The sequence below is a fragment of the Primulina eburnea genome, chromosome 5, assembly GCF_022965805.1.
Source record: "Primulina eburnea isolate SZY01 chromosome 5, ASM2296580v1, whole genome shotgun sequence".
NCBI lineage: Eukaryota > Viridiplantae > Streptophyta > Magnoliopsida > Lamiales > Gesneriaceae > Primulina > Primulina eburnea.
In genome coordinates this window covers 13738309-13749751 of record NC_133105.1, presented here as the reverse complement: position 1 = coordinate 13749751, position 11443 = coordinate 13738309, and the positions used below count along the sequence as shown (strand labels likewise).

Sequence of the window (11443 nt, the reverse complement as noted above, 5' to 3'; positions counted from 1 at the left end):
TGTTTTGCACCAAAGCGGAGCAATTCTCGGTTAAGTTGACTGTCATATGATCCTCCAACTTCCTCTTATTAGCTAAGATATCCTTCAAAAATTTTGCATAACTAGGCATTTGCATTAGAGCATCGGCAAAGGGAATATTGATATGCAGCTTTTTAAACACCTCGAGAAACTTACCGAATTGTGCATCTAGTTTTGCTTTTTTAAGTGCTGCAGGGAAAGGAGGAGGTATAACAATCTTAGCATGCGTAGTGTGTGCCGGTGTAGGGTTAGATGACTTACCTTTTGATGTCGCATCTTGTTCATCCGGCACTTGGCTTTTCTCTTTTTCTCTAGGCTCCAAAACTTTTCCACTCTTCAACTCAATGGCCTTCACTTGCTCTTTTGGATTAGTCTCGGTATTACTTGGCAAGGTGCCCGGCTCTCTACTTGCTATCATCTTGGCCAACTGTCCAATTTGATTCTCGAGCCCCTTTATTGATGCATCTTGGTTTTGGAGTCGAGTTTCAGTGGATGAAATAAACTTAGACATCATTTGTTCCAAGTTGGACTTTTCTTCTCTAGGAGGATCGGATCTATACATCGGTTGTTTTCCATATTGTTGTCCTCCTTGCGGTCTATTCTGACTGTTTTGACCGCCCCACGAGAAGTTGGGATGTTGCCTCCACCCAGGATTGTATGTGTTCGAATAAGGGTCATTCCTTGGGCGGTTTTGGACTCCCACTTGATTCACCGGTGCCTCATTTTGCACATAGAAGGGATTTCCATCTTGACAGTCTTTCACATAGTGCTCTCCTCCACACTTTTCACAGAATATCTCTTGAAGACGCATAGCCGTGCCACCCACATTCAAGCCGTCTATTTTCCTGTTTAAAGCGTCAAGTTGTGCAGTAATAGCAGAAAAATCAGTTACCTGGTGAACTCCTGCACTTCTCCGCTGGTTGTTCCTGTCAGATTGAGGATGATAGCTGCTAGCAGCCATTTCCTCTAACAATTCATATCCTTCCTCCGCGGTCTTTCTCAACAGGTTTCCACAAGCAGCCGCATCTATCATAGTACGGTTAGGAGTAAGCAAACCATAATAAAATGTTTGAACGACTAACCCAAGTGGTAACTCGTGATGTGGGCATCTTCGTAGTAGATCCTTGAAACGCTCCCATGCCTCATATAGAGATTCCTGATCGAATTGAGCAAATGTTGTAATGTCTGCCCGCAGCTTCATGGTTTTTGATGGGGGAAAGTATTTGATAAGAAACGCTTTCGCCATGTCCTCCCAAGTGGCGATTGAACCTACAGGCAAACAATTCAACCATGCTTTAGCTTTATCACGTAAAGAGAAAGGAAATAAACGTAACCTAACAGCATCATCAGAAACTCCATTGAATTTAAAAGTATCGCAAATCTCAAGAAAATCCGCGATGTGCGTGTTTGGGTCATCTACTGCAGTTCCTCCGAATTGGACTGTGTTCTGAATCATCTGGATTATAGCTGGATTGATTTCAAAGTGATTTGCCCGCACAATAGGCCTCACAATGCTAGGGCGTGCACCATCCAAAGAAGGCTGGGCATACTCTAACATTGGTATGCGGCGTGGCATCTCAATATGTCTCTCTTCACGCTATTCCTCCTCACGTTCTGGCTCGTGTCTCTCCATAAGTTCTTTAAGCCTCTGTTGTTGTCTTCTCTTGCGGAAGGTTCTTTCAATTTCAGGATCAAACTCAAGCTCCACGTCAAGTGATTTTGGCATGCACTGGAAGAGATATCTGTAATAAAATATGAAGTGTTATCTCACGAGAAATAAAATAATGCTAAAGAAGATAACTAAAAATAAAATCGTAGATTAACAGTCCCCGACAACGGCGCCAAAAACTTGATCGAGCAAACTTGCACAGTAAAATCCCCAATAAAAATATGATTTTTTATGCTCAAAATAAATCGCAAGTGCACGATGTCAAGTTATAATATAGTGTACGTGAGTACGAGTATCGTTCCACTGAAGACTGTGTTTTACAATTATTATTTTCAGTTATTGAACATTTAGCAACGAAAAGTGATTTGATTGGTTTATTCCTACTAAAATCAAATAAAAATGCAAATAAAAAGATTCAAAATCAAGTAATGAGATATAATGTCTAAAATGGTTGAGTAAAATTCAATGAGAAATGGATTTGTTGGGAATCTCGGTTCACCTACCCCTCGTTAATCAATTAATTCGTTCGTTCGTGATCTACGCTTCCGACAGGATTTCCTAATCTATTGAACACACTCTCTCGAGCTATGCCAAACTAATTCTACTCAATGAAGTAATTAAATCTCTTTAATTATTTATCAAGAGTGAATCGTATTTCGACTTATGAAATCCCCTAGTTTTCGACCCTTAGGACTATAACTATCGGCACGTATCCAATTTCATATATCTATGTAAATTGTAGATCCGCGAATTATACTACTCGATCCTATCACTCGTTATTCTCTCGAACTCACTCGTGATATGAAAACATCGTTAAAGTTAGCTATTCTTTAATGACACGATAAAACAGTAGTAAAATCAAGAATAACGCACAACCGAAATATAAATTAATTCAAACCAACATTCGGGGTAGGATCCCCTTTAATCCCAACAAATAATAAAGTTAGCTACTAGAATTCATAGTAAAAATAAATGCAACATTGTTTAAAACGAAAGAAACTATATTAGAAATACTAGGCGAGACGAAATCTGCGAAGAACGGTGCTCGGAATCTTCAAATCTTCAATCCAAGCGCAAAAGTGCTCTCTAAACTTGATGACGGCTGCAAAATTCAGTCTGAATCTCTCTGAATGTCCCCCAAAAGTCGGCCAAAAACTCCTTCCATAATTGCCACCCTCCTAAACTAAGGTAAGAAATCGAGCATGAAATCTTGCCAAAAATAGGTGGCGCTCGGGCGGTAGAAAAATACCGCTCGAGCGCCACACTTTCTGTATTCTCCCTGGGCTTGTGCGGCATTCGCGCTCGAGCGGTAGAAAACTACCGCCCGAGCGCCGACCTTTCTGTCGAAGCTCTTGGGATGAGTGGCATTCGCGCTCGGGCGGTAGAAAACTACCGCTCGAGCGCCGACCTTTCTGCCTTTTTTCCTCGGAAATCCACCTACCGCGCTCGGGCGGTAGAAAACTACCGCGCGAGCGCCGACCTTGCTGCACTTCATTTTCTTGACTTGGCACTTGGCTCCGATTTTTGGTTTTTCGGCCACTTTTCCTGCAACTTCATCATGCCCGAGTGAGATAGGATAAAATGCAGATATTTACTCTAAAATGAACAGAATGTGATTGAAATAAACGATGCGCAATGCAAAACACACACAGACTAATGCAATGAAACACGTAAAAACGACACATATCATATTCATTGACGACATTCTTATCTACTCGAAGTGCCATGAGAAGCAAAGTCAGCATTTGGGTACAGTTTTGCAGGTCTTGCAGATTCCTAAGTTTGCTAAATTCAGTAAGTGTGAATTCTGGTTGGAGAAAGTAGGGTTTTTTTGTCACATCATATATGGCAGCGGAATTGAGGTGGATCCGGCTAAATTAGCAGCAGTTAAGGAATGGATTGAGTCGAAAAATGCTTCAGAGATACGCAGTTTACTAGGCTTAGTAGGATATTACCGAAAATTCATTCAAGAATTTTCTTCGATTGTAGTGCCACTCACTTCTTTGACTAAGATGAATGCTAAATTCGTTAGGAGTGAGGAGTGTCAGAAGAGCTTCGATACTTTGAATCATTAACCATGCCAGCAAGGAACGGCAATTTTGTGTTGTACATCGATGGTTCTAAGCTCGAGTTAGGTGCAGTATTGATGCAGCATGGTCAGGTTATAGCATATGCCTAAAAACAGTTGAAAGTACATGAGAAGAATTATCCGACTCATGATTTTTAGTTAGCTTTCGTTGTCTTTCCGTTAAAGATATGTAGACATTATTTGTATGGCGAGCAATGCCTGATATTTAATGATCACAAGAGTTTCAAGTACTTCGTCACGCAGAAAGAGCTGAATATGAGACAAAGACGGTGGTTGGAGTTAGTGAAAGACTACGATTGTGAAAGTAGCTACCATCCGGGGAAAGCTAATATCGTGGCAGATGCTTTGAGCAGAAAATTTGCAGTCGTAGCACAGATGTCAGTGGAAAGATCTATTCAATCAAAGATTCAGAGGTTTGGTTTAGAGGTATATCCTAAGGGCATGGCTCCTTAGCTGTCTAATCTGACAGTCCAGTCTTTTTTGCTAGACCGAATCCGTAGAGGTCAGCCTTCGGATGAGCAGTTACAGAAATGGAGAATGAAGGATGAAGCCAAGGGCAGTGTACTTTACACAGTGTCTGATGGTATTGTGAAGTATAGAGGAAGGATGTGGGTGCCTAGTGTTGATTCGTATATCCATCCAAGAGGTATCAAGATGTACAAGGATTTGCAAATTCTATATTGGTGGCCAGGTATGAAGCGGGACATTCGTCGATTTGTGGCTGAATGCCTCACTTGTCAGCAAGTGAAAGCAGAACACCAGAGGCCAACAGGAATGCTTAAGCCGCTCCCTATTCCGGAGTAGAAATGGGAGAATATCAACATGGATTTCATTGTTGGGTTGTCGAGGTCAGTCAAAGGATCCAATTCCATTTGGGTTATAGTGGATCGACTTACTAAGTCGGCATATTTCTTACCAGTGAAGACGACTTTATCCATGACTTAGTATGCAGAGCTCTATATAAGGGAGATAGTCCGATTGCATGGGATCCCAGTTTCTATTTTGTTCGACAAGGACCCGAGATTCACATCGTCTTTCTGGAAGAGTTTACATGCAGCCATGGGGACGAAGTTCCAATCCAGTACTGCATTTCACCCTCAGACAGATGGCCAATTTGAGCGAATGATTCAGATTTTGGAGGATTTGTCGAGAGCTTGCGTGATCGATTTCCTTGGGAATTGGGAATCAAAGTTACTTCTAGTGGATTTTACCTACAACAACAATTTTCAATCATCTATAGGTATGGCTCCCTACGAGGCACTGTATGGAAGGAAGTGCAGATCGCCGATTCATCGGGATGAAGTTAGTCAGAGATCAAAACATGGCCCAAAGATTTTTCAGCAGACTGCAGATGTGGTGGTCAAGATTCAAGACATGATGAAGACTGCCCAGAGTCGTAAAAATAGTTATGCTGACAAGAGAAGAAGGGATCTTGAATTTGCCGTAGGAGATCACGTAATCGTAAAGATAGCACCTATGAAGGGTGTTATGAGGTTTGGGAAGAGAGGCAAACTCAGTCCGAGATTTATTGGGCCGTTCGAGATTCTTGATAAAGTTGAGACACTTTCTTATCGTGTATTCCTACCGCCGAATCTGGTCGTAGTACACAATGTGTTCCACGTTTCAATGCTGAGGAAGTATCTAGCAAATCCTTCGCTTGTGCTGAGTTTTGAGCCGTTACAGCTTGCTCCAGATCTATCGGATGAGGAAAGACATGTCCAAATCTTAGACAGACAAGAACGGATACTACGAAACAAGGTGACCAAGTTGGTCAAGGTCCGGTGGCTAAATCAATCAGTGGAGGAGGCCACTTGGGAGGCCGAGACAGACATGTGGAATTGCTACCCGGAACTGTTTGGTAAGACTTAATTTTGAGGACGGAATTTATTTAAATGAGAGAGGAATCGTAGAGCCCAAAATCAATACACGTAAAACTGATGCATATTTTTAAATTGTTAATTTATTTATTTAAGTTTAAAATGATTTTAGAGATGCATGATTTATGGATTTGCATTATTTTAAATTATTTATGTTTATGTGATGCACGTTGAAATGTTTTCTTGATTTTCATGTTTCAGACGATTATTCAATGCGGGATCGAGGAAAAGAGGGTGACGATTCTTGGCGATTTTAAAAAGTGGTGTTTTATCTTAAGTTAGGAATGAAGTATTTTAAATGATTTATTTAGTTTTTTTTTAGCATTTTAAAACATAATTTAATTATTATGTGAATTTTCAAGATTTTAAAAATTTAAAGGTTATCAACTGTGAATTTTATTTTCAAATATATGAATGCTAGTGTTTAGTGGGGAATTGATATTTTAATTATCATGTAATTCCTTACTAAATATTTAATTATGCTGATGACCTCCTAATCACCCTTAATTCACTTTTAAACACACGCACACATACAAATACACACACACTTCGGCTAACTCACACACATACTTCAATAGCCTTCATTTCAATTATTTTAAAACAACAAAACCTAGGGTTCTAAGTGCTTTTAGCAGAAACCACCTCCCTTTGTCAAAGTTTTGTAGATTCACGTTGGTTTCTTCAAGAAAATCGTGCATCGTTTAATCCCAGATCAACCCTCGTATCTTTCTCTCTTTGGTATCGTCGTTTCAGAATTTTTAAAAATCAAAGGCATGTATAATCTATTATTTCGGCATCTATCTCGTTATATTATGTGTTGTGATGTTTATTATGCGTAAAAATCCATGTATGATGGGCAAGAGTTTGAGAAAAATTGGTTGGGTTGAATTTGAAAAGATATTTAGATCTCGAAACCAGACGTTGCTGTCATTTTGAGTACTGTGAATTTTTCGGTCAATTTTTTGGAAAAGCTTTCAACATATAAAGCGTAGTACTCTTTGGTACCTTCGATTTGACAGTAAATTCGTAATTTTTGGAAAAAAAAACGAGTGATTTATGATCATTATCGTTTGACTGCTCAAACTCTGTTGGTTTTCAAAAATGTTCGCACAGGGCGGTGCTCAGGCACTCGAGATTTTGCTGCCCGAGCGCCAATCATTCTGAAAAAAATTAAATTTTTGTCTTGGGCAGGCATGCATAATGTATTAGTATGTCCGACGTGCAAGGAAAAATATTTTATTTTTTTGAGGTATGCTAAATGTTTGTGACCAATTATGAATGGGTTTGGAAGTTGGTGAACGTGCCCGAGGACCTCTCCACTCCAATAAAGTATGATCGGGTTTAGATCAGGATTGGAAAGTGGTAAATCATGACCAGGGACCAATCCACCTGGTAAAGCATGACCGAGGATCTCATGTATGCGGTAGTGGATCTTCCCTACCAGCCCAGTACTGTGGTTTAGTCTGATCAGACATATTTATGTTACATGTCACTTGCTTTGAAACATATCTCTATGCAAAATGATGAAGTTTATGCATGTTCAAGTATGTATGATGCAAGTATGTTAATGAAAAGTTTTATGATGATGGCACGTCTATGTTTACGTTAATATGTTCAAGTTTTAGTATGTACGCTCTACTTTAAAATACATGTGGTTTTATTTCGTATTACTTGTTATTCCAAGTTTAAACGTGTTGAGTCTTTAGACTCACTAGATTTGATTGATGCAGGTGAGGACGAGTATAAGGTTATCAATTGTGTATTTTATTTTCAAAAATTGTATTTTCAAATATATGAATGCTAGTGTTTAGTGGGGAATTGGTATTTTAATTATCATGTGATTCCTTAATAATTATTTAATTAAGCTGATGACCTCCTAATCACCCTTAAGTCACTTTTAAACACACGCACACATACAAATACACACACACTTCGACTAACTCTCTCACACACACACACACACTTCATTAGCCTTCATTTCAATTTTTTTAAAACAACAAAACCTAGGGTTCTTAGTGCTTTCAACAAAAACCACCTCCACTTTTCAAAGTTTTGTAGATTCACGTTGGTTTCTTCAAGAAAATCGTGCCACGTTTCGTCCCCAATCAACCCTCGTATCTTTCTTGCTTCGGTATCATCGTTTCAGAATTTTTAAAGATCAAAGGCATGTATAATCTATTATTTCGGCATCGAACTCGTTATATTATGTGTTGTGATGTTTATTATGCGTAAAAATCCACGTATGATGTGCAAGAGTTTGAGCAAAATTGGTTGGGTTGAATTTGAAAAGATATTTAGATCTCAAAACCGGATGTTGCTATCATTTTGAGTATTGTGAATTGTTCGGTCAACGTTTTTGAAAAACTTTCAACATATAAAGCGTAGTACTCTTGGATACCTTCGATTTGACAGTAAATTCTCAATTTTTGAACAAGAAACGAGTGATTTATGTTCATCATCGTGTGACTGCTCAAACTGTGTTGGTTTTAAAAAATGTTCGTGCATGGCGGCGCTCGGGCACGCGAGATTTTGCCGCCCGAGCGCCAAGCATTCTGGGAAGAAAAAAATTAAATTTTTGTTTTTGGTAGGCATGCATAATGTATTAGTATGTCCGACGTGCAAGGAAAAGTATTTTATGTTTTTGAGGTATGCTAAATGCCTTGTGACCAATTACGAACGGGTTTGGAAGTCGGTGAACGTGACCGAGGACCTCTCCACTCCAGTAAATCATGACCGAGTTTAGATCATGATTGGAAAGTGGTAAAGCATGAACAGGGACCAATCCACCCGGTAAAGCATGACCGAGAATCTCATGTATGCGGTAGTGGATCTCCCCTACCAGCTCAGTACTGTGGTTTAGTCTGATTAGGCGTATTTATGTTATGGGTCACTTGCTTTGAAACATATCTATATGCAAAAAGGTGAAATGTATGCATGTTCAAGTATGTATGATGCAAGGATGCTTATGAAAAGTTTTATGATGATGGCACGTCTATGTTTACGTTAATATGTTCAAGTTTCAGTATGTACGTTCTACTTTAACATACATGTGGTTTTATTACGTATTTTTTGTTATTCCAAGTTTATACGTGTTGAGTCTTTAGACTCACTAAACTTGATCAATGCAGGTGAGGACGAGTATGAGGAGACGAGGGGTGGGGACCAATGAGCCGGTTTGGACTGTGTAGGAGGCTAAACCCGAGGATCGCCTATGTTTAAGAACTTTATGCATGTTTTAAATACTCTGATTTTCACGATATTGTTTACGATGTTTACACGTTTACTTTTTTGCACACTTCGATTGTAATTGTTTTTATTTCAAGTATTTTTAGATGAGCAGTTCATTTTAACGCAATTTGAATGATTAATATTTATTTAAGAAAATGTTTACTTTTCCGCAAATTTTAAAATAGTATAAAAATACAATACACGTCAATAATCGAGGAGGTTAAAAATATTTTTGAGTATGAATTGTTGGTTATGTTTATCGCTTGAAAAAAATAATTATATTTTGCATATTTTTTTAGGTCACAACGAGATCACACATTCATTCCAAAGCCAATGAAAGAAATGTGGGAAAACTATTATGAAGGATGTTCATTCTGTAGCACCCGGTGACCGTTTAGTAGTAACATTTAATGAAAGAGGCCAACCTTATGGAGAAATGCAGCCGATGCTTGCAAATTTTGTGGTCAACATTGCTCGTAATGGAAATGTTTTGCCCCTTGATTTTTTAGATTGGAGAAAAATGCCTAAGTGTTGCTTGGATGATGCATAGAAACGTCTAACAGTAAGTTGATAAATATTATATTTCATACTTAATTCAAAACATTATTATAACTTTTTCAATATTCACAGGCAAGTTTTGATATCCTCGATCAACATAGAGCTATTGTGATGCAGATGATGGGAGTTTCATGGAGGCGATGGAAGACCCAAGCTAAAGCTACTTCTTACAATCAAAATATTCCATTAAGGGAACTTGTGCCAATTCGTCCCATTCCTCATTACTTTACGTCAGAAGTATGTCAAGCTTTGTGTCATTACTAAAAGTCTAATGAGGTTGTTCTTATATTGACTGATTTATATATATATATATATATATATATATATATATATATATATATATATATTTGTATGGATAAATTTGATATAACTATAATTTTCCAGAGGACTTCAAGAATAAATCGAGAAAATGAGAGTAAAAAAAGAGGGATACATGCACAATCACAGACAAATATTGCATCTTTGGACTATGAGTTTGTAAGTATTAGATCATAAAATATCTTCACGAATATTTCATACTATCGATTTATTATATTACATGTTTCTTTTTTTTTTTTCTTTTTTTTTTAATTTTTGGCATGTAGAGATTAGATATAAGGGAGCTATTATTGAACATATACGATTTAGGTAGTCAATTTTGTTAAGACCTTTTCCATGCTTAGTATTTGAAAATATTATCAAGATTTTATTGTTGTAATGATATAATTCAATACAGGGGAGTGATTTATATCTAGATTGGGTAGGGCGCACATTCAAGCCTTCTTGAAACAAGATCCAGTTAAGCATTAAAGTCTATAATCAGAACAAAGATAGACTACAGAAAGGTGTTGCATCAAGTTTGTTAGGGATGAAGTATTAGTGTATTGAAATGAAGAAGGGGATATAAAACCATATAAGGAATGTTGGTTGAAGGTAAATTATTAAGTTATTTTTCCTGACTCAAATTCTCACCTAGCAATAAGGAATGTTGGATTGAAGGTAAATTATTTTTATTTCATCAAAAATGCCTTGGAGATCCTCATTGCCTTGATCCATGGAACTCATCATCTAGGGTAATTCCATGATACTCAGATGGAGTGGAAATTAGAATCACCAATCGGGACTAAGAGGATGATGGAATGAGAGAGTACATTGTCACTGGAAAGTTAAATGGTTCATCGAGCAAGATTAAAGCTATGTGAGGAGACAACTGAGCAACATGAAATATGTCGAAGTTCAGGATTTGGACAAAGGGTTGCGTTGGTTCCGCTAGTTAGTTCCTTAACTGGCCAAAGTCAACAGCCCCATTAACAACCTCACAAACTTGAAACTGATTTAACCTAGTCTTATTCTCCCTTTCTCCTCTCAGTTCCTCGAGTGCGCAACTCAACCAACCCACAACCTGCAATGTGGGTCTTGGATTGTGTTGACTAATTTTTTGCAGTTCCTGTAGCTTTCTTGGACTTTAATTCCTTGAGGCCGATAATTAAAAGGCATAATGGATTATAAATGATAAATTTGTTGGCCAAATTAATTTATTGGCAAAATAAATTCTCCCATCAGGTTGTTGTGTCATAAGGTGTTGGTTTAAGTCCCGCTAGCTATTCGTACGTGTTGGTTCACGTAAGAGTGCGCGTACAAAAAAGTTTATTCGACCTAATCGTGCCATATAATATTTTAAAAAGTGTCATGAGTGATTTATTTAAGCTCCCCTTTTCCGTTGATTTCAAATTCAATCAAGTAAAGCGTATTAAGTTCAATTATTTTATTTGTAGGTCCAATGGGTGAATACGTTTGCCCATAATACCGTACATTGACATGATTTTCCCACAAAATGTTGGCCCAACCGACCAATTAATATACTGGGAAAAACATTTTCCTTGATCCTGAAGCCCAAAAAACGTTTGAACAAATAATTCTGCGAACATGCCAAGACAACTGAAGTTAGAATAGATGCCTTAGAATCTGTCTGTTTGGTTGGGAATTTTATTATGGGTAAAAGATAGTCTTTATTTTAATATATTT

At 37.9% G+C, this 11443-nt stretch overlaps 1 non-coding gene across 1 annotated transcript; it reads left to right on the top strand.

The window, feature by feature from the left end:
• Nucleotides 1-1109: 1109 nt before the first annotated feature.
• LOC140833254 (small nucleolar RNA R71) lies at nt 1110-1215 on the top strand. The gene has a single exon (XR_012118384.1). It is a non-coding gene; the product is annotated as a small nucleolar RNA R71 (small nucleolar RNA).
• The last annotated feature ends 10228 nt before the right edge of the window (nt 1216-11443 follow it).